The 22073-nt window shown below is 45.0% G+C and overlaps 3 non-coding genes across 3 annotated transcripts; 1 reads left to right on the top strand and 2 right to left on the bottom strand.

Moving 5' to 3' along the window:
- Positions 1-6029: 6029 nt before the first annotated feature.
- Trnal-cag (transfer RNA leucine (anticodon CAG)) lies at positions 6030-6112 on the bottom strand. Its single transcript has one exon. It is a non-coding gene; the product is annotated as a tRNA-Leu (tRNA).
- A 1515-nt stretch (positions 6113-7627) lies between these two features.
- Trnan-guu (transfer RNA asparagine (anticodon GUU)) lies at positions 7628-7701 on the bottom strand. Its single transcript has one exon. It is a non-coding gene; the product is annotated as a tRNA-Asn (tRNA).
- A 3048-nt stretch (positions 7702-10749) lies between these two features.
- On the top strand, positions 10750-10823 carry Trnan-guu (transfer RNA asparagine (anticodon GUU)). The gene has a single exon. It is a non-coding gene; the product is annotated as a tRNA-Asn (tRNA).
- The last annotated feature ends 11250 nt before the right edge of the window (positions 10824-22073 follow it).

Genomic DNA, 22073 nt, shown 5'->3' with positions numbered 1-22073 from the left:
TTTTTTTTTTTTTAACATCGATTTTTATTTTCGTGTTATGCTTCTATGGAGGAATTTTTTATGCTCTCTCCCTCCTCGTTCGCCGTCTTTCGGCTGGTTGTTTGTTTGTTTGCGGCTCCATCAACCGTAACCACCGCTTCGTCCTTCGTCCACCCGGGTCCGGATTCGAAACGCCTGTTTCGCTTCGGACGACGATCGCGCACGACAAAAAGATCAGCTGATTTCCCTCATCCGTGAAATGGGTCGTGGGCCGTGGGTTCGGGTGCCGGAAAAACAACCACCGGAGGTTGCGCGAAAGCGCGGATGCGTGGATACCCGCTCGTACCCACGCGATGCACTGAACCGGTAAGGCTCGATTGGAGGGGGAGTGGCTGGAGGAGACGCAGTGCAATACGATGCGATTTCCCGTCCGAGCCGCAATCGATCGTGTCGCCACCTCGGGTTTGGTCTACGGTACGGGGGTGAGACTGTCGATGGAAAGGAGGGGGAAGGGGGGGGGGGGGGGGAGTGAGCCACCGAAGCGACCTTGCCCTCTTAAAGTGCGTTGAACTGGCGCGGAGGAACAGCTGACGATCGACGTGAAAATATGGTCAGCCTGGGAAAACGAACCGGTAGGAAAAATGCCCACGAAAATTATGCAATACCAATTTTTGAACTTCAGATGGCGTCTTCATTCATCTTTGTTCATCATTCATCAGCAAATGATGCACTTTAAATTTAGTTCCTTTTGTGTATTAACCAATTTATCTTGTTTTCTGATCTCTCCTATGCTTGTTACTTAATTTTTTCTAGTTTTAAACCAAATTGTTATGCGAACAACTTGTTGAAAGAAGTTTATTCTAGACATAAACAAAGATTTACATTTTTTACATTTTAGATGTATTGATTAAAACAAACATTCAATAACCAGAGCAGCAAATTAAATTTAGTGTTTTATAAGATTTATCTTGTTTTCTGATCTCTCTTATGCTTGTTACTTTAATTCTTCCAATTTTAAACCAAATTGTTATGCGGACAATCTGTTGCCTTACTCTAGATATAAACAAAGATTAACATTTTTTACATCTTGGATGTATTGATTCAAGCAAACATTCAATAACGAGAGCAGTAAATTATGCACTTTAAATTTAGTGTTTTATAAGATTTATCTTGTTTTCTGATCTCTCCTATGCTTGTTACTTAAATTCTTCCAATTTTAAACCAAATTGTTATGCGGACAATCTGTTGAAAGAACCGTACTCTAGATATAAACAAAGATTAACATTGTTAAAGTTTAGATGCATTGATTAAGGCAAACATTCAATAGCGAGAGCAGCAAATGATGTACTTTAAATTTAGTGTTTTATAAGATTTATCTTGTTTTCTGATCTCTCTTATGGTTGTTACTTATTTTTTTCTAGTTTCAAATCAAATTGGTTTTGCGAACAACTTGTTGAAAGAACTTTACTCTAGATATTAACAAAGATTAACATTTTTAGATCATGGATTTATTGATTAAAGCAAACATTTGATAGCTAGAGCAGCAAATTATAGACTTTAAATTTAGTGTTTTACAAGATTTATCTTGTTTTCTGATCTCTCTGATACTTGTTACTTAATTTCTTCCAATTTTAAATCAAACTGTTGTTGAAAATATCTTACTCTAGATATTAACAAGGATTAACATTTTTAGATCTTAGATTTATTGACCAAAGCAAACATTCTATAGCGGAAGAAAACGTCTTCGATTTAAAACCAATGTAAACACCGTGTTTAAAGAACCTGTCTCAAACTCTAAGAAAAGGTTAGCACCTTTCAAATGTTAGTTGCATTGATTACCACAAGCATCCTAAAGCGAGAGGAAGCGTTATTTAAACAAAAAACACAACCATAAAACGGGAAGCCTCCAGAGTAACCAGGCCATCAGCAACACATTTCCCTTTTGCTCACCGAACGAGCAGTTTGCCACACTTAAGTCGTAAGCGCGCAACATTGCAACATCACTTCCATTCGTCTATGCCACACCGGAGCTTTCTGCGCACCATCGACCCGGCCAGCCTCTAGGCTGAGATTTTTTGAAGATTCGTTGCGCTCCTAATGTTGCCAAAAAAACAACCCCCGCCGAAACACGCAGCTCCAGATCACGGGGTGAAAGAAGGGTGAGCGAGCAAAGTGCAGTGCGGAGCCATAGTACAACACTGAATAAAAAAATCCGTTGTGTGACCTTCACTGGAGATTGCTTAAGGCTCAGGTCTCAGTCAGGAAAGACCGGGCAGGAAAAAAAAATGTACCCACATCCCCCCGAAACGCTGAAACCAAGCGAAATTACCTCGAAAACGTACGTTGAACCGTTCGTTCGCCTATGGGTGGTAAAAGCAGCATAAAAGTGAATTGAACCTCGAGCCACAGAAAGATGCCGACCTGCGCGCCGGATGAGGGATGTTGTTTCGGTTGGCAGAACAAGATGCCGAGAGAAAGGCAGCAGGAGAGGGAAAGGTGGCCAAAACTGTGCCATTGTGTTAGTAGTTGCAATGACTCCGCCGATGAAGTAGCCATTACAGCTTGTGGTCTTTTTGGGGGGCTGTTACTTTTTTTTATTATTGGCAAGTTCCCACCAAAATTGGTCAGCTATTTTTGGAGCTTTGATGACGAAGTACTGAGTTTTTTTCTATACGGTGGTCAACGTTGGCCATGTTCGCACACAGGCACACACAGGCGTTTCCTCACAGTGCCCGCAACATCGAAACCGGTTGTGATGCTGGTGGTTGGAAAATTGGGCAACATCCTGGCGGTGACTGCCAGCCATTTCGTGTACCAAACACCCCCCCCCCCCCCCCCCCCCTTCCCCGCGAACATGGGATGTCTATTGTGATGCATCATGATCTCGCGATTGAACCACCTCGCCTGTTGAGGCGGTTACGTCGGGCACCGTGGAAAGGGAAACGGAAAGACACGAAAAACAATAAAAAAATAAACACTACCACCGAAAACGGTTTCGAGAGGGCTGTTGTGCTGTTGTTCACCGGTCAGTTTCCTTTCGGCAATCGACTCGAAATTTTCGTAACGAACGTAAGAGCTGGAAGAAAAAAGTAGGCAACGATTTTCCTTCTCCCGAAGCGGTCATTTCAACGGGTTCATGGAGAGGAGAACAAAAAAAAAAACAACGAACAACACGGGCGGAAATGTCGCCATCGCGCCGATCCGTGCTCTGACACCTGAGGTGGTGAGATGTAATGAAAAACAGAAGAAGAAAAACTCGCCCCAAGTACGAAGCAGTAGAAAACGTGGGTGAACCAGCGGACTGGAAAAATTAAACATTCGTCACCAGACTAGAACTTATCGCTAGGGTAGTGGTGAGTTTAATTGACGTCTATGTGCGGAATTTTCATGAGCCACATTTCCGTCTCGAACGGTCACAGCTGATGAAGGGATCCGATTATGTTACGAGCGCCAGAACTCTTCGGTTATTCTCACCCTCTTTTTTTGAACCTCCTCGAACGATGGACTGAGTGTCAACGTTGTCGGATTGGTTTGACAGTTCGAGTGGAAGATTGACTACGGTTGAAACGGTCCAGAGTGCAACGTGTCAGGGTCCTCTTAGCACTGATCCGTATATTTTTGTGTCGTTTTGACGAGAATGGGATCCTTTGCGAAATGCGAACATAAGTTCAAGAAACTCCTGAAGAAACTTTAGTGTTTCGAGAGTTGTGGAGGGAAATATAATGATTATTGCCCCCCCTTGTCTGAAGGCTGGTACCATTAAATGAAGCACATCTTCAGCACATTAAACGCTTCCCGGTATCGTGTCCCCAAGGGAAGGATCTACCTTCGCCGAGTGCGAGAAAATCCACGTCCGTGTACGCTTATGAACATCGGTATCATAATCATACTGATCGACAGCGATGAAACTTCCTGGCCATCGGAGCACTCCATCCTGCCCGTGCTCATGCCGGACCGGTTGTGAGGAAATGGAAAATGGACAGGCATGGGACGGATAAGTGACCGAAGCCGGCGGGACCTGTGCTCCAGACGCACTCCACAAAAACTCGTTCGAGAGGAGGGCACACAAGATGGGCTTTTAAACCGCCCATTTGGCGTCGATGTGCAGCTGGTTCTTCTGGAGGAGAAGAACTGACGAACGACATCAGGAAGTTGGCTCCGGTTGGAACTCGTTCTGGAGGCGGGCATCCTCCTCGGGTAATTTAGTGCGGCGGTGGAGGCGCGGAAGGACTGAAAATCGCCCCAGAAACCGGATCCAACCTTGCTGGAGGAATGGTCCATGGGCGGACTGGTGGGGAAATGCAACCATCTCTCCCGGATGGAGGCTCGATCGTACCGGCGCAAAGGAGCGTACTGCCTCTAAGGCCTAGACGCTCAATGAAATACGCCGATCGTGACAGAACGCCTGGAAGACTCAGTCTGGAGTTCGGTGTTCGTACGTGCGTCGCGCATCCACGCCAATGCAAGAATGCAATCCCCATCGGTGCAGTCAGTTGCAGCCGGATGGTGAAGCATTCTTGCATGCAGAAGACGAAGAAACGTAAGGATGTTACCACAGCGCTTTCCAGCCTTCTCCGGACCACTGTTTCTTCCTCGCGAATGGAGATGATAATCTGCACCGTAGCGCTAGAAGGGATGCATTTTTCTTACGCCTCCCTCCAACCCCAACCACCCATTCGCCGGTTTTAAATGGCTGCCTGCGCTGACCGAGGATGCAGGAGAGTAATTTACGGCTTCTTTGTTTCTTTCCCTTTCGATGTCTCGTGACTTCCGCGGAACGCGTCATGTTCTACGGCGTCGGTACTGCGAAGGCTTTTCTCCGGGTTTCCCTTTCTACCGGTTTGTTCCGTGGCAATGGCATCGGTTCGCCACGGCGGAAGTGGGACGAATGAAACGAGTGGAATCGTACCCATTAGATTGCTTATTACTCAACGCTACTGCTTAAGTCGGTTGCGATCAGGTCTCTGCCCTTTTTACGTGAGCGTCTGCAAGGGGCAGTGTGATTTGCTTCACGGAAGCTACCCTCTGATATTTGGCTGTGAGCGTTAGAAAAGTCAGTGGCTTCTCGTGGAATTAAAGATGAAACTGTTGAGGAGTTTTGTCGTTCCTCTGAAGTAAAGATTTTGCGACAAAGTACAACTATAATTAACCTCATAATTCACAAGAACATCGTATTATCAAAACGATTTTTCAAATAAATGAGCAGGAAAAGATGTTAGTTTATTGCGATAGTGTACAAAATCTTTTAAGAATGACAAACGAAACAGAATTTGCTTATACATGTATTCACTTGGTCAAGATCAGAATAATCTCGCTTTGAAAACAACATAATGCTTTCTCGTTGTTGCAGGTCAATTTAGACAGGTGCAACATTGCGCCACTTCACAACCCTACGGTAAGTGGGCAGCATTTCCCCATTCTAATTAACACTTTTATGTTGAAGGTCGTGGCACGTGGCGCAATGACTAGGCCGAACCAGCAACCCGAAGCATAACCGCTAGAGCGATTGAAACTCACTGCTTGTGGAATGGAAGTTATTGAAAACAAATTTCTGACAACCTTGCCACTTGTTTGAGTAGTACGGTTGTGTGGATTCTTTCAACCCGATCATCATTTCTCATACATGTTACGCTTCTTTTTCCTGAAAACCATAGGTGTTGTAATTTAATCGCGCTGTGTTTTGTCTGACCTTCTTAAACGCGTTCGATAACAATTTTCGAACAGAGGGAGAAAATTTCCGCGTTGAGATATGAGATGGCAGAAATAAAATGGTATGTCGAGCCGATGGCCTTGTCGACAAACGAGAAGCCCCTTTAATTTCGACGTAAGATTTATAAATAAATCAGTTCAAAGTGTAAATATCCTACCAAGCCGTTATTTGTAGGGCGTGTTTCGTAGCGTAGCTTCCGCGTTGAGAATACAGTTTTTAATTACCAGACGACAATTTTTTTGCGTTAATCTTGGAGGCGTCGTGTCGCTTCGCCAGTTGCGCTATTATTAGCACCGCAATGCTTAAAAGTTAGAACATGTTTAAAAATAAAATATTGATTTGTCAGAAGTGGGATTCGAACCCACGCCTTCAGAGAAGACTACGACCTGAACGTAGCGCCTTAGACCGCTCGGCCATCCTGACTTGTTGAGTGAGGTGAGCATATTTCCGTCGCGGTTGCGATTAGCGCGTAACGCCACATGCTCAACAAGCGCTTCCAACATCGATGCTGCTGAGTAATCAGCAAGTGGCCAAGGTGTTCGACTTCACAGCGCCACCAGTCGTGAGAGCGAGGGGGAGAGTGTGAGGTGTCATACCCTCCACGATGCTGATGGCGATGATGGCGCGGCGGTGGTGATGACGAAGATGCGATAAGCCGGTCCGCGGGCCTACCGAATGGGCACAACATCTAAGCCAAGGTTTGGACTACTTCTGGCGTGAGCAAACACGCGCCGCCGCTCGTGATTCTAGATAAGAGCTCCCGGAGCACGTCCACTCCAATGCGAGGTCTTGGGTCCGGGTGTGGGCAGGAGTGTTGCGAAACGGCACCCCGAGCGGCGGGGTGTCAAGAAGCTCCGGCTATGACTGGGCCCCCATCGGAAGCTTCAGCAAAAACACGGTGCGTTATCTGCATCCGAAGGAATCGCTCAAACCCTTCCGGCGCCCTTCGAGCATACTTTCCGCCGATGGCATGAAGGAAGTAAACTAAGACACGGTGTGCGTTGCTCAATCATAACCATATATATATCCGGCCCCTCTTTCCGTCGTCGGAAGAGGAGCGCTCTTGGCTCTTATCACTCAACAATGCCGATCGAGGCAACCCTCGGCGTGATAAGTCGGAGGTTGCAGCAGGTCCGTCACGTATACAATGGGGTCTGAATCAACAGATGGTTGGAAAGTTGGGTGTCTCTGGGGGAATGTGCGTGTGAATCGGGGGAAGTAAGCTGTCAACAGGTATGTTAACATGCTGCTTCCGATGTTGCGAGCCCTGAATTTATGTACGAGTGTTTGAGGTTGTCTTGATAACGTGTCATTTTTGCGTTGACAAATTATTCCTTCGAGTTTCTATTAGTGTATATTTTCTTCTTGGCGATTTAGTATAGCAAGAAATACATCGAAATGTGCATCACCTAGTCGAGAAGGGATGCTTTTGGGTTGGAGTACTTGGTACGTCTTAAAACCAACTGAAAACAGGTTCTGAATACTAGTAACGTGCAGAAAAGATACCAGCAGAAGTGATGAAAATCTCGCATAGTAATTAAATTCATGAGAAATAAATGTACAATATTATAAAGACTCCCCCTTTGCTTACTTTACGTTGTACTCCTTCCAAGGATATTGAAATAATTGTAGTCTTACCTAAAACGAAAAAGAAGAGAAAAGAATAATTAATATTATGGAAAATGAGCGTGGCAAGACGATTATTCAATGCCAGGTCTGAGGGGTTGTGTTCAAAGAATACCCTATTCTTCTTAAACACCCTTAATACCATTGAAATATTATGAAGAAACACATAACTCTAGCTGCGAAGAAGAAAATCATAAGCCTAGGCCTAGTTTTATTGTATTCCTAACTTACTTCGACTTTGGACGTGGTTTTGTTTATTATTTCTGTTCTTATTATCTATCCCAGAGCTTTTATAAATAAAATATGTGTTTCCGCCCCCGGGTGGACTCGAACCACCAACCTTTCGGTTAACAGCCGAACGCGCTAACCGATTGCGCCACGAAGGCTGGTTGTTTACTCGAGGAAGTATTTGGATTTTGGTAACAGTTTTTCTTCGACTAGCGTTTTACTCTGAACAAAGAAATGTAATTCGAAGGATTTAAAGTATTTTAAAAGGCAAGAAAAAGGTGTAGTTTCCAAGAAGCACTGAAAGTGAACGACTGTTCAGATTTAGCGGAACTGCAAATTAATTGCGCAATGGAACATTTCAGAAGTGCCAACACCGTGTTCGAGCGAATCGAAAATGTCAGTTACTACTCATTAAATCTGCCCTGCCGCGAAGAAAACGCACCGTGGTGGGAGTGTGCAATAAATTTTCCCAAACTATCCCCATGACCTCAAAAAACAACCGTTCAAAAATAGATGCATACACATTTCCGTGGCAAAAAATGGGTTCCCTCCCGCGCTCTCCCTCTCTTGTGGATGCAGAATCCTGCCAATTTCCTGCCGTAAAGTTTTTCTTCGCACCCACTACACCACGGCTTCGAAGATGGAGGAAGATTTCCACCGATGCAGTCGATGCCGCTGCCTTCCTGCACCTGCACCCGATCACCCGATCCCCGCTGGCGAAGCGTAACTCCGGTAGCTCCGGCCGTCGCGAAAGGCAGAAACCGAAATGAGAAAGTCAAAGTAAAAGTGAAACGATGCAGTGGTGGAAATGCGGGGTCGGTGCGGTAGCTGCAGCGCTAATCGTTAGATGCAGCAGCTGGTGCAGCACACACTGGCATGGAAGAAAGTGGCGCGACGATGCGGGCCCGGGGCGGAAAAAGACCATCCAGAAACTAGGCCATTAGAAAACCACCGTGTGCATCAATTGCATCGCGCTAAAACGCTGTACGCTAGCGAACGACCGTTGTTCGTTGCCTCGAGTCGGTTAATAAGGCGTCGGGCGAAACGGAACTCCCACCAAATGGTTCTTCCACGATGCATCTATATTCTATATTTTCAAAATGGATATTGAATTTTTAGAAGTAAAACAGTAAGAGAATAGTGTGGTCGAAGTGAAACAAATATCAGAAGTGGGTTTTTTGTAATTTAATTTATATTAACTATTCATAATTTAATTTATATTAACTATTACAGACATTTGCAAATCATGTCTTTTTTTAAATTGTCTATACATAAAAACGTTTGCAAAAACACACTTTCAAAAACGCAACATACGCACGCAGATTTACACTGATTTGCTGAAAAACTAGATGACCGTGAAAGGGAAAGAAGATTTTCCGGTTCGCGTGTATGGAATATGGCTTCGTTCGGTAAGGTGAAACGTCGGACAGGCTCATCTTCTTTTTCTCTGCCCGATCCGGTTTTCAGCGGAAACGTTCCCCTCCCTAGTTCCCCTTGACCCACTCCCTTCTAGTGGTCGCTTACCTTCTGATGGTAATGCTACTGTAATGTGTATGTGTGTCTGTGTGTGCATGTGTTCAAAGAGAAACATTCCGGTTCCTATCCGCTTTCCTGCCACTCTCGATAGACTGCTTGGATGGGGAACATTTTTTTCCTCTGTCTATTTTTCTTCTATTTCCTCCCCGTCCTCCTTCGTCGTCTAATGTGCAATGTGCGGCGAGTGTTGCTAAATTCTCCCCCGGGTAGCTGCAGGGTTGGATGCGACGACGACGACGACGACATCGGCGGCTACCGTGGTTTTGCAGTTTGAAATCGAAAATGAGGCCGACCATTCCCGGGGCCCGCGCTTGTCATCCGAGCAACCATTTCCACCGGCTTCGGTTGTGGTTTCGATTTCATTTCAGGTCTACATTTCCACCGGAACATGCGCCTGTCCAGGGGGGTTTAGTAGGGGTGGGCCGCCTATCCCTCTCAAAAGGAGGATGAGGAGATGGAAAAGCGCATATCTAATTTCTCGGAAGCACTCCAAACCGAGCTGAGCCATACTAACTAATAGATAGAGCAAGGCGGCGTAAAGGGAGGAGGCGAAGGAAAATTTCGCCATCGGCGCATGGAAATAGACTCTTGAAAATGTTTTTGTTATTCCAAACTCAAACAAGCGGTACTGAACATGTCCTGCGGGTGCACGCAACAGTATCAGCTACGGTAACAAGGATCGGTTCTTTATTCCGGGAAAATCCCACAACATGCAACCTTCAAGCTTAGCGTTGGCCGTGCTCCCGTGGCTTAGCCAGCATATCAAGAGATAATTTTCATATCCGAATGAACATGTCCCGTGTTTTTGCCCAATCCATCGGCCCCGGCACGATGATGGCGGGTTGGGATTAGAGTGTGCGTGTATGCTCTATTGGGGGATGATGTTGGCAAAAATGTTATGCTAAAATGCCAAACAGAATCCACATTCTCGGTAAAGCCCATTTGCGTAGCGAGCCCTAAAGCCCGGAAGCTAATGAGACATTACTGTTGAAAAGTACGATTTTCCGATGCTGTTAAACATAAAACTGGTCACGTGTGCTTGCGTTTTAATGGCCGCTCCTAATATTTTTCGTGTAAAAACCATGAAATGGTGTTTGAAAGATCATTGTGGATATAAGACTGAGTTTTCCAAACAAGAAGTATAATTGTTCACACTTTCTTCCATGCGGCGGGAAAATATGCGAAAAGTTTCCCTTTCCAACATTGCAATTGCAGGTAGACACGTGCATAGCTATGTTAGCAAATCTTACGCTCATTGCACACGCTTCTCACTGATAAGAGATAAGTTGATTCGATTTCCCTACACGCTTGCAGTGTTTCTATTTTGCAGCCTTTTCCATCCGGACCAACCCCTCCCCGGTTGCTATTGAAAGTGAATAAATTTTATTTCCCGTTCAGTGGGCAGAAGCTTTGCCGCCCGTTTCGCTTGAGTTGATGACATGAAGCAGCTTGGTTTGCTTTCTCTTCGTTTAGCAACTTGTCTATTGAGGCAAGAATCGATTTTTAGTATACACGACGTACACACATCTTTTAAAAACTAATTCATTACATCGCATTCCTAAGGGAAAACTTCCTATGCGACACATACAAATATAACGTGGTTGAAAGCAGATGAGGATAACGACAACTGATTGGGTTCTGCTTTCAAATTATCTAACGTTTTTCAAGCGGCCTTCGTGGCGCAATCGGTTAGCGCGTTCGGCTGTTAACCGAAAGGTTGGTGGTTCGAGTCCACCCGGGGGCGGAAAATTCTTTTTTATTACAACAATCTTGCACGTTTGGTGATGATTCTAGGCATTGAAGCAATAATGATTTTTCACCCGAAACGCAGCACGTTTCGTACAGCGTAAAACAGATAATATCATGTTTTACTAGTCTTTAGTACACCTTTTTATATGCTTGTTATTACTATTTATATTTTTCCCATGCCATGGGAGACTAATTGCATTAAGATTTCTGGATTTTATAAGGAGTAATTCTTACCTTTTCGCCGTAATCTACTTAACGGCAATGTGAACAGCAAGAATTAGATTCAATTGTGTTCGCTTACTTTTTATTATCCATGAACGCAATGCTTACGGCATTAATAATCGGAAGTGGTTTTTTTTGTTCCAACTAAAATGAACACATTCCATTAGAGATGGTGTCCATCGCCGGTGCAAAAGATAGTATTTCAGATTTTCCAATAGAATGTAGTTATCTTTCTAGCTCAAACATCCGATGATGAATGGAGTATGCAAATCGCAGTTCCGTCGGTAAAGGATTTGCGCAATGTTTTCACACGATTTGGAAGGTGGATGTAAGGAGGGGAAAAAATGGTTTGCCGGCCATGCGTGCGACTCAGAGCGGGTTGCGCTGGGAATGTGGCCTGGTTTTTCATACGCCCCATCGTCGATGCGCACGGATACGGTATGTTAAATGGGACGTATCTAAAGATCGAGGAATTCATCTCATTAAATCGTTAGCTGGTAAACATCGAGCCACATAAGAATAGTTTCGAGGGTGGTCTTGCGCGATAACTACAATAGAGAGACGGGTTTCTTTTCACTTTCTTGTGGGCCATATCGGTGTAAGATAGGCGTTTTCCATCAAGCAAGAGGAACTTGTTTTACCTTTTCGCATGGAGGTTTCTCTTCTATTGGAGCAGCTTACGGAAAACGTTGTGAGTGCAACTGAGGTGCAGGGAAAATTGTCATTAATTAAAACCACTCTTGTTAACGACCAATAGATGGACGAAAGCTGCATCTTTATGCTGTCATTGTGAATGAATCAAAATAGATTCGCAATTGAATTTTTCATCCATAAAAATGATAAAATAAACAACTTACCAACAAAGTAAATATTTTTAAATGTTCTTATTGTCAAACAGACAAATATAGTAAATAAAAATAAAAATTATTGTACAAAAAAGTACATGCTTCATTTCCTGCACTAGAAGTGAACTCGAAGATGTTTAGCTCCCGCGAACCTTGACTCCGATCGATTCTACACTATCATTTTCGTTCGAATCGCCTGCACTTGTAATCTTCTCGTATATGTAAAGTAACCTTCACGCCCAACGCCTCACTTCAAGAATGATGAGTGGTCTAGTTAAATAAAGAATCCTAAGGGCGACGCCGGATGCCCAAGATCAACTTCATACTGATCCTGACTCCGTTTTCCGGACCCGATGCTCCGTTTTGCCTTAGGTTGGAACAGTAATGATTACCATACTAGGGTAAACATTTTTCCTCGGCGGAATGGGACGCACGGTAATCTTTATGCTAGATTTACGACCTCTACATACAAGAACAGAACAACGTAGCATGAGGTACGTACACCGTGTACTGATATGCATAAATATCACCTCTTCCTTATGCTAAACTAAGGATGGGAAAGGGTGGCCTAGAGTGCCTACCATCCTCAATGCTACCTCAGCTAAAACTGACTCACACAGGAAGTTCCTCGCAGTACACTCCATTCCACCGAGACTAGTATTAACGCTTTCCGCTCAGCTAGTGTTGATGCGATCGATACGCAGTTGATTAATGAGAAGACGCACCGTGCCCACAACAACAGGACTTGATCGGTCATTGGAAGAGTTATTGCCTCAAGAAGCTTCTGCGATGCACCGCAACAAGTGTGACTAATGAGTAATGATCGGGAGCAGTACAGGATGAATGCATTATTCAGTGCAGCCTGCAGTTGAGATATTGAACAACATAAATAACGCGAATGCAGGAACTGAAAGATAGCCTATAGCAATATGAAAATATCACAAAAGTTTTAAGTAATTTATTTATAAATGAAACGCCTTAAAGTGATTGTTTGATCAGAAATGTGTCGAGTTACATCAAACTGCCACAAAAATTATCGTAGAAAAACGTTCCTCAATGTATAAAAAAACTTTTACTTTGTTATCTCATTTTTCAAACCTCCTTGGTGATTGACGTTAAGTGTAATCGAAATGGGAAGAGCAATGATCAACAGAAAACACAACCACGAAATCTCTGTTGCATCGCATCGCTTCAATCCTAGAAAGTGTTTGCGTCGTAATGTATCTGCGGCGCGTTAAAATTTGGATGGTTTGGTGGCATTGAACGACACACACGGTACGAAAACAACAACTTAGGAAATTGCATTGGAAGTTGCGTGGCGCGAAAAATTTTAGACCGTACTTTCATCAGATAGATAGTTATTGTATTATGTTATACTTTTTACCTGCATTTTGATAGCTACTGTAAATTTTTTTCTCATTAATCAACCCACGTCCCAAAATATTGAAAACAAATCTGGACACCCCATCCGTTTGTTTACCAGCATGAAACGGAAATTCCTCGCTCGACGGCCACCAGCGACCGTTTTCTGTGTCAATGCCATGTTTGACGTTTCGCCGTGCATTAGGCAAACCCCGCGTTTGGTTGGCGGTTCCCGCGCACCCGCGATCAAAATGACAGGTGGCAAGTGGTGTGGTCGGCTTTTGCTGTTTTGTTTTGTTGTGTTATGGTTTCCCCACATTACACATTTTGTTGTTTGCTCACCTTCGTTCGGCCGTGCGATGGCGGGCGATGTTTGGGTTTCGCTCCGATCGACAAACAAAAAGCGGACGGTTCCTTTTCCTGCCCCTCTTCGTAGAATAAAAAGTAGTTTACGCCGGATCACAAACGCTACCTGTGTGAGAATTTTCACAACACTTCCCAAGATGGAGGAACTGCGTTTGACGGGTGATTAAGGGTCCCCCCGATTGGAACGGGGTGGCTATCGAAAGTAAGGCGCACGATTTTAACCGACTCGATTGATAGTTTAGTGCATCCGCGCAAGTTTGGGTGCGTGCGTATATGTGTATTACGGAGACTTCCCTCGACGACGGTTGCGACGGTTTGGACGCGGTCCGGATCAATTTGGTTCCAAGGGTGGGGGGTGGGCTGGTGGGAGTGCACGGTGTGGACGGCACAAGGTGACTGCGCGTGAGTCAATTTGTAGTACACACGGAGGCAGTGTTTTGGCGTTTTGTTTGGCCCGCGGCATTTGATTGCTACCGGCTGCGTGAACGCCATACTTAACCGCCATGATTGCGCTGTGGGGTTTTCAACCCATTTTACTTGCGTTTTTTTGTTGTTGTTGTTGTTTTGCTTCCCCCAGTTGTGCTGCCGCGAGAATGATGTAACACTTAATATTAGGCCTACTGGGCTGGCCCAAATAAACAACGGCAAAGAGGGAGCGCACCGTCGCAACGATGCTTCGATTGGAAATTTCCGTAGGACTGGATGTTTTTTTTTTATGCTAAAGAACATAAGAAGAGTGGAACATTTAAATTGCGTTGTCTCCCATCGTTGCGCTTCGCTAGGTTAACAGACGGAATAATGAATGATAATTTGGGAGCCCTTAAGGTGTATCTTTTATGTTTGGTTCTTTTGCTCAATACTTTCGTCTGTTCATCTTTAAATTCAATCGATTTAAAGTGATTCAGTCGCGTGCATGGTCTTGTTCAGAATGTTGTCGTTCCTTTGGGGTTACAAGATTCGGCAAGGACAAGAAACTTTCCATTCGAAGAGAATAAAGATTCAAGATACGTATGTAAAAAAAAATCGTGCAAGAAAAATCATTCATCAGTTTAATTAAAAAAAAGAACAAAACCCTTTTTTTTTAATTTCGGACCCAATGGACTGTAATAAAGTTTGTCGCATCGAGTCCACCAACGTAAAGTTGAAATACTTGTAAAACGGCCCAACATGCACACATCAAACATGCTCAAAATAAATTCTCGTTAGTTTGGTTCATTTTCTCGCCCGGTTTCGGTTGATTGGTTTTTAATCACCAACCTACCACCATTTCCTTTGAGGTTCCATTTGCCTGATTTGAAAAATATGCCCGGCGTTTGCAAAGCAAACTGTCGACAAATAAAAACCTTGTCCTTCCCCGATGGCTGGCCAAGTATATTTTCCAATCGGGGTAAAAGCAAAGACATTGATTCAAATCAAACATAATGTGGGACTCGAAGAACTGAAGGCGTTGTAGGTTGGACGCAAAGAAAAAGCGAATGGGCGAACCATTGAATGAATGTGATAATGTGGCTCACCGATGTGGCTACACTAACCTTTCACATCATCCCTTAATCGATCATCAGCGATTCACGCACTCGCTCGCACGAACGCCGTTCCGGTCCAAAATCCGTGCCAAGCAATTAATTATTTATGAATGAGATAATCTTCCACGGACGACCTTCTCCTGGGTTTTTTTTCTGAGTGGTCTCACTGCGCTTCCCCACACATGCACTTTCGGAGGTGCACACATTTACTTAAAAGCATAAATACTTTTTTTTCATATTGCAAAATACGAACCACCTTCGGGTAGGTGGAAGTAGGTTTATCGTAGCTTCAGGTCTTCATCACCCCAAGGAGGTGAGAATTTCGGAGTCCAATGCACACAAACCCGACGGCCCCTCGAAGCCAGAGGGAGTCCAATGTGAACAAAAAGTAATATTTTACGACCGGTGCAACTATTTTCGCCAATTACCTCCCAGCAAACGAAGGGATTGGACGGAAAAGCACGTTCAACGAAATGGAAATGAGGATACGATTTATGTTTTGTTTTTTTTGTACTTATTTTTTTATCTCGTTTAGCTCCTACAGTGTGCTTCTGTGTGTGTGTTTGTGTGTGTGCAGCACGATGGCAAATATATTATGCAACTGTTAATGCACTCTTGCTTCGTGAATTAAAATTGTTCACACAAGTGCGTTTTACTGTTAAAAAACAAACAAAAATCTTAAAGCCTACATTTGGATAATGATGTCAACGTTACCAGTTTTTCACTTTTATGACCAGTCTCTTAACGAAGTTTGTCTTGCAGGCTTCGGTGCATGTCTCGGGCTTGTGTGGATCGTGGGCTTAAGGAAAAATCAAAACACAAATCAAGACTCGACCGTTATCGGAGAGCGATGGGCAATTATCAGCCCTCGGGAGGCGAGTTGCAATAGCTTCGGTTTACATTTCCGGACCTTGACTGACTTTTCCCCCGTGCCACGTTTCAGTCGGTGCTAAACGGTGGCCAGCGGCTCGAAGGCGTTGCCCGCCGGGTGAGACGTGGGGAAAGAAACGGATTGGCCTGAAGTGGTGCCGCGCGCAATGGCACATTCCTCGGCTGTTGCGTTGCTCGATAGGTGTCAACAATCGATATCCGCCCCTTGGCCCCTTCGGCCGACGTCTTCCGCAGCCCTCCGCGGCCAAAGACGCGGTTCTTATGCCGGCTTGCATCACGCGCCTGCATTGCGTTGGTCAATACCTTTATTTTTTTATTATCATCATTCATGCTGTTCCGGCGAGTAATCCAACCGATCGGAGACAGCGTCGATGTACACAACCACCACTGGAACCAGCAGACACCACACGCCGGTTGGCAGGAACAAGGGACAACTCCACTCCACATACGCATAAGTTATCTCCGGTGGCCTAGATTTTATTATACGCAACGTCGCCGATTGGCCTCGAATCGGACCGGAGGTAGCGTTCGCGGGTGAAGGGGCAGTATGGAGGGTGTTTGGGATGCCCTGCAAGACATGTCGTTTGTTTTCGTGACAGATAAAATACAAAAACAAAACGGAAATGGAGTTGAAACTTTGCCGGAAGTTTAAAAAGCAAATTCAATGACAAGAAATTGTATTAACAGCTCACAAACATCGCTTCTGGTAAAATAAAACTGAATGTAATTTAAACAGTAATTAGTTAACTTTGTGCTTAGCTTTGGACCGTAAGACAACAACCTACTGTTTGCGTATTAATTGTGTTAAAAATACATTTTGAAGTTATTATATGCTTGATCTTACTAAAAATGTATTAATCAATGCATGGAACTGCGAGATATTGTGTAAACGATGTTCACTGCACATTTCTTTTCTGAGCCACATCCAACAGACGATTTTGTATAAGATTGTTGTTTGGCACAAGGCAACACCACGTTTTATCGTCCGTCTAGACTCTAGACTCTCAACATGGCTCAGTCGTTTGCCTAGGCGTAATAAAGCGGAGGAGGCTAAAAATGAAATATCTTCTAATCAAAAGCCAATGTTCGAGAGGCTCAGGAGGCATCCCTTGAGATGAATTAAGCCAAACAAAAATAATTAGAAACCTTGCTATTACGATTGCATTTTTGATGATGGATTTGATTGATATTTTGTTGAGCCGACCGTATTATTGTTTGTATGTCATATTTTTATGTAGGTAAGTATAGTTGGATACATTAATCTACCTTTCTTTATCTACTACGATGAAGCTTTCTCGCTAATGATGCCAACGTTGTTCGAATCTTTCTTTCAGAAAAGTTTTAATTTGGAATTTCCCTTCTTAAAAATATTCTTTCTGTTTTCGTATCTTTGTTTGCCACCGGCAAAACTACAATTCATTTTCCGAGCGAAAATTAAATTGCTCATCCATCATTTTACTGCAGTTGTTAGGCCTTCTAGATGCCCACAATTCCGGTCTGCTGAATTATTGATTCTTGTCTTCAGATCGAAAATGCGAAGTAAATGGTCTCGTCTGCCGTTGATGGTTTATTTTGCTCGCCTATTTTATTTTTCGCCACCGAAACGAAACGCTACGAAAAACAGCTCACGTATGGACCCTGTCCGACTTTTGGCCTGCTCGGTATTGCTGGTCGATGCTTTATTCTGGACAAAGGAAGGCGTTGAAGAGAGTGTCGTGCGCCACAGAACGTGGAAACTTTCGATAAATTTAATTACTAGAACTTTCATGTCTCGTCTGGCATCGTGTTTTCGTGGCGGACCATTTTTCGGAACGATACTGAAGATGAGTACATTCTTTCCTTCACGATTCGTTTTTAGATGGTTTACAAAAAGTTTGTCTTTAAAGAGAGGAACATTAGAAATCATTAAACACATTAAAAAGATCAACATTGAAGAATCAATGTTATGTGTAAATAGCAATATTACACACACAAAGTCATCCAGGAACGGCAGGAAAATGTTACCCGAAAATCCCTTGGGATGGAGAGTAGAAAAAAAAATGCTTAAATATGACAAGAAATGGAAATGAAAATCCTTCAGTCATGAATACACTGACAACTTCGATAAAGCCAAGCACAAAGTTGAGCAGTGAACGGGAAAATTACCAAGGAAAAGCTCGTCCCCATTTTCCATTCGCCACACCGGCCTGTGTTAAGCTTTTACTTCTTCGTCGGTGATGTGGTGCAGGTCTGGATGATTATGGGAGATGCTGTAATATGTGTGTGTGAGTTGTGTTTGTGTGTCCTCGTTGTAGTCCAAGTCATTTTCAGAAGAAAAAAGCAGGAATACGGTTTCGGCAAAGGGGTTGCCTGTTGTATCTGAGTTTCCACGAAATCACAGGCAAATCTTCTGCTGTGGCTCCAGGTTCCCTGGTTTGGCTCCAGGTCCCACTGGTGCAGGATTTGTCGGATGAACCGGGACCCAAAAGAATCGTCGCACGATGAATAGAACCGTGAGGCAAAGTCCCCGGGAAATCCCGGGGGTTGGAGGCACACGGTCCACAACAAACCGTCCAGATCGGGCGACAGGGTTGAGTTCCGTTGAGTGCAAAATGGAGTGCAGCGGTGTGGTTTGTGGGAGGTGAAAATCCGATCTGTAGCAAAAGAAAGTGTGGGCAACGAGTGAGAGAAGGGGCTAGCTGTTCGGGAGGGCGCACGAGAGCGGAAAGAAGGTTAATGCACCCCTAAAAAATTGAAACGTCTCCTCCGAATTTCGGTTGCATGGCTCGACTGCTGGTTGAAGGACGAATGGACGAAGGAAACTGGAACGTATCCTTGCTCGGCGAACAACAGAATACTTTCGTGGCGGAAGGTGGCAGCTGCCGCGTGGGATGGGGGGGGAGGGGGAAGTTGGTATAGTAATAAATGCTTCAACGGCAGCCAAGGATAACGGCAGCAAAGGCAGACGACGACGACGACGACGCCCAGGACGGTATCGGGATGATAAGGACCAAGAACCTTATCCGCTCGCCTCAGCGCCGGATCGGGAAGGAGTGCGGGAGGCGGGCGGGGAGGGAAAACTTGCGGAACATCTTCACCGCGGGACACCAACGGCGCGGGACAGCTGTCGTTCCTTTTTCTCCCAGCGAGGAAACACCCGGGTAAATGTTTCATCCTTCCTTCAACGAAAATAGAATCAGGCGAGGAAAACTGAAAGATTCAACGGTAGCGACGGTTCCCACTATACCTTCCCCCCCTGCACCCAGCCGTCTGGGCGGGAGCAAGGGGTAACTTTCACTGGCAACAAATTCCCGGGGAAAGTCTAGGGAAAGTAAAAGCTTAAACGGAAGTCGTCCTTTTCTTTGGCTGAACTTTTGCGGGGGTTTTCCAACCGGTGCCAAGTGGTGGTGGAAATTTGGCGGACGGCTCCGAAAATTGTGTGTCTAGTTAGCGTGAGCGAAAGGATGGCTCTTCCAAGCGTTCGCCTGGGGGTGATGGAAGAGGAGTAGTGGAGAGCTTTCGCAGTGTTGGGACGACGTCGGAAGCGAGATTACTCGACGGGTAGCGCGAAAGGAAAATTCGGCTCCGGACGGCGTCGGATTCAGTTGAACAAATGAACACAAATTGTCGGGATCATGGCGCACCGTTCACGGGGTTTTGCGGGTGGAAGTTTTGACGAGAGAGGAAGGAAGGGGGGGGGGGGCAGGTGGAAGGAGAGAGTTAGCTTGCGGATGTTTAACATCGTAGTCGCACAGTGGGCCCGGATTTATGGCGTTTTGGAAATGTTTTAAGTTCGAGTTTTAAAATGTAATAAATTGTAAGTTGCAAGAAAATATGTTATAATTTATTAGTGAATCAATTCGAATAATTATTCATTCAAAACTTTCATCAAACAGGAAAAAAAAGTTTGTTTAAAAGTTATTAAGGAGAGGAGAAAAATAACTGTTTTTTCTTTAATCCGAATAGATGATACTTATCTTGATCCGAATAGATGATACTTATACTAAAGCGATTCCAGCTTAACGTTTAGTAGAATCATAGTTTAAATTGAAGACTAAGTTTTACTTTTAAGTATTCATAAACAAAACACGAAAGCTTTTGTTTTCAAAGACTACGAACTTGTATAATATTCTATCCAAAACTCTCCAATACCCAAGGCTATTGGTGTACAAATAATGAAGCGCATGTAAATTGCTGCATAAGAGGTGGTTTTCTTGAAAGAAAATAAATAAATCTTCACTGCACCAACGGAACTCGCTCGCCAAACTCCTACCAAAACTCCCACGCCTTCCGTCCTCCGGGCGGAAAAGGAAAAACATTTGACGCGCTAGCGCCGGGGAAAACTTTTCAACTTCAGCCCGAGCGGAAAACGGGCAGCGTTGTTGCGGTGGTTGATTGAAAGCGAAACACTCCCGCCAGGTTTTATGGGGTCCAACAACGGTGCCGTCTCATTTGTGTGTGTGTGTGTGTGTGGGTGTGTGTGTGTGTGTGTGTGTGTGTATTCCGTGTCCGTGGCAAGGAGCATCAGCACGCGAGGTTATGTTGCCTGTGGGAAAACACCACAACGCAACCGAGTCCCGATGGAGTGTCGTGCGGGCTGGGTGGAGGTGTGCGGGAAGCGGGAGGTGGAGGTGGCGGCGTGCACAATGCGGTCACTGGTCGCTCGTTCGCTGCAATCGTCGTTGGCGTCGCTGTTTTTGGTGTTGTTGGGAGCAGTCCGCCTCAAAAGGACGACGCTCGAAGGACGAACCGAAGCAAAAGCGTCTGTAGCAACTTTTGGAAACACTTTCCCACGTAACTGTAAACCGTTTTCCGTTTTCGGGCGGATGTACACGACCGGGTTTGAATGAGACAAGCCAGTGCTTTCCGACAGAAGATCATCGAAACAAATACAAACAGGCATCGGTGAGCACGGGCAAACCTTGTTTATTTGGAGCCCCGGGAGAAAATGCAGTTAGAAAAGTTAACGGGGAAATTTCTGTCTTCCCCAAACACGCCAGACGGCGGGGGAAACGGTTAGCCTTACAAGGGGAGCGGAAAAAACATTCAAAACCGTTCCCGCTTCCAGTTGGCACAAGGACGACATTGTATGTGTGTGTATGTGTGTGCGCGTTCGTCTACCGTGTATTTCCATTCTTGTGCACGCCCGCGTGATGCCGTTCCGAAAACCATTCGCAATTGAATAGAAAAGGGCACATTCAAATACTGAAAAAGCCCCCCCCCCCCCCCCACATCCACCTACACCATGCTGAGCTTCCGCCGGTCTATTTGTCGAGTTTTCCACCGTGGGAAAAAAGCGGGCTTCCCCTTTTCGAACGTGCGTTCCGAACTGGCGGCGAACGTTTCGTGAGCCGAACACATTGAAAAGCGATCGAACGGGAGGGCGGAAAAGTGGCTAAAATGATTTTACTGATCATTATTGCATCAAACAAGATTGGCCCGAGGGAAAACCGTACCGTACCGTACCGCATCGGGAGGTACGCTTTCCGTCACCAGACGCTCGGTCGACGTTTCGATCTCCCCTTTCTTCCGAAGGAACGATGATGATGATGATGGCGATGATTTTAACGATGATGGCACTATGACGACAGACAACGATGCGACTGAAAGGATGTGTTTCGGAACGGAAGGCGTTACGGTTTTATGCAACGACGTCGACGCCGGGTCGCTGTTGTCGTTGTACGTGCCCGGGAAATCGTGTGCGCGTTGTGTTTAGCTTCCGCCGGTCGCCGGATGCATCCCAGACAGGACGGGGAAAGGGGTTGGAAATCAGAGCGCTTCAACCCGGGCATTGCCAAACACGACAGCATCGGAAAATGGAATATGCAGCGGAAAATGATTATGGCATGGTGATAAGATGAGCTTTTTACACACGGCACGTAAAAGGAAAAACGGACGACGATCCGATGTGCACCGTACGGAACGATGCTTTTTGGGAGGACGTTACAGAGTAGTATCCTCTAAAGTTTTTACATTCCCTCCATGGGAGTTGGCCGGGGTTGGAAAAACTAGTGCACAATTCACTCGGTTTTTAATGGGCCCACTTTTACGTTTTCA

Source organism: Anopheles ziemanni, chromosome 2, assembly GCF_943734765.1.
Source record: "Anopheles ziemanni chromosome 2, idAnoZiCoDA_A2_x.2, whole genome shotgun sequence".
Lineage (NCBI taxonomy): Eukaryota > Metazoa > Arthropoda > Insecta > Diptera > Culicidae > Anopheles > Anopheles ziemanni.
This window is presented reverse-complemented; position numbering and strand designations above follow the sequence as displayed.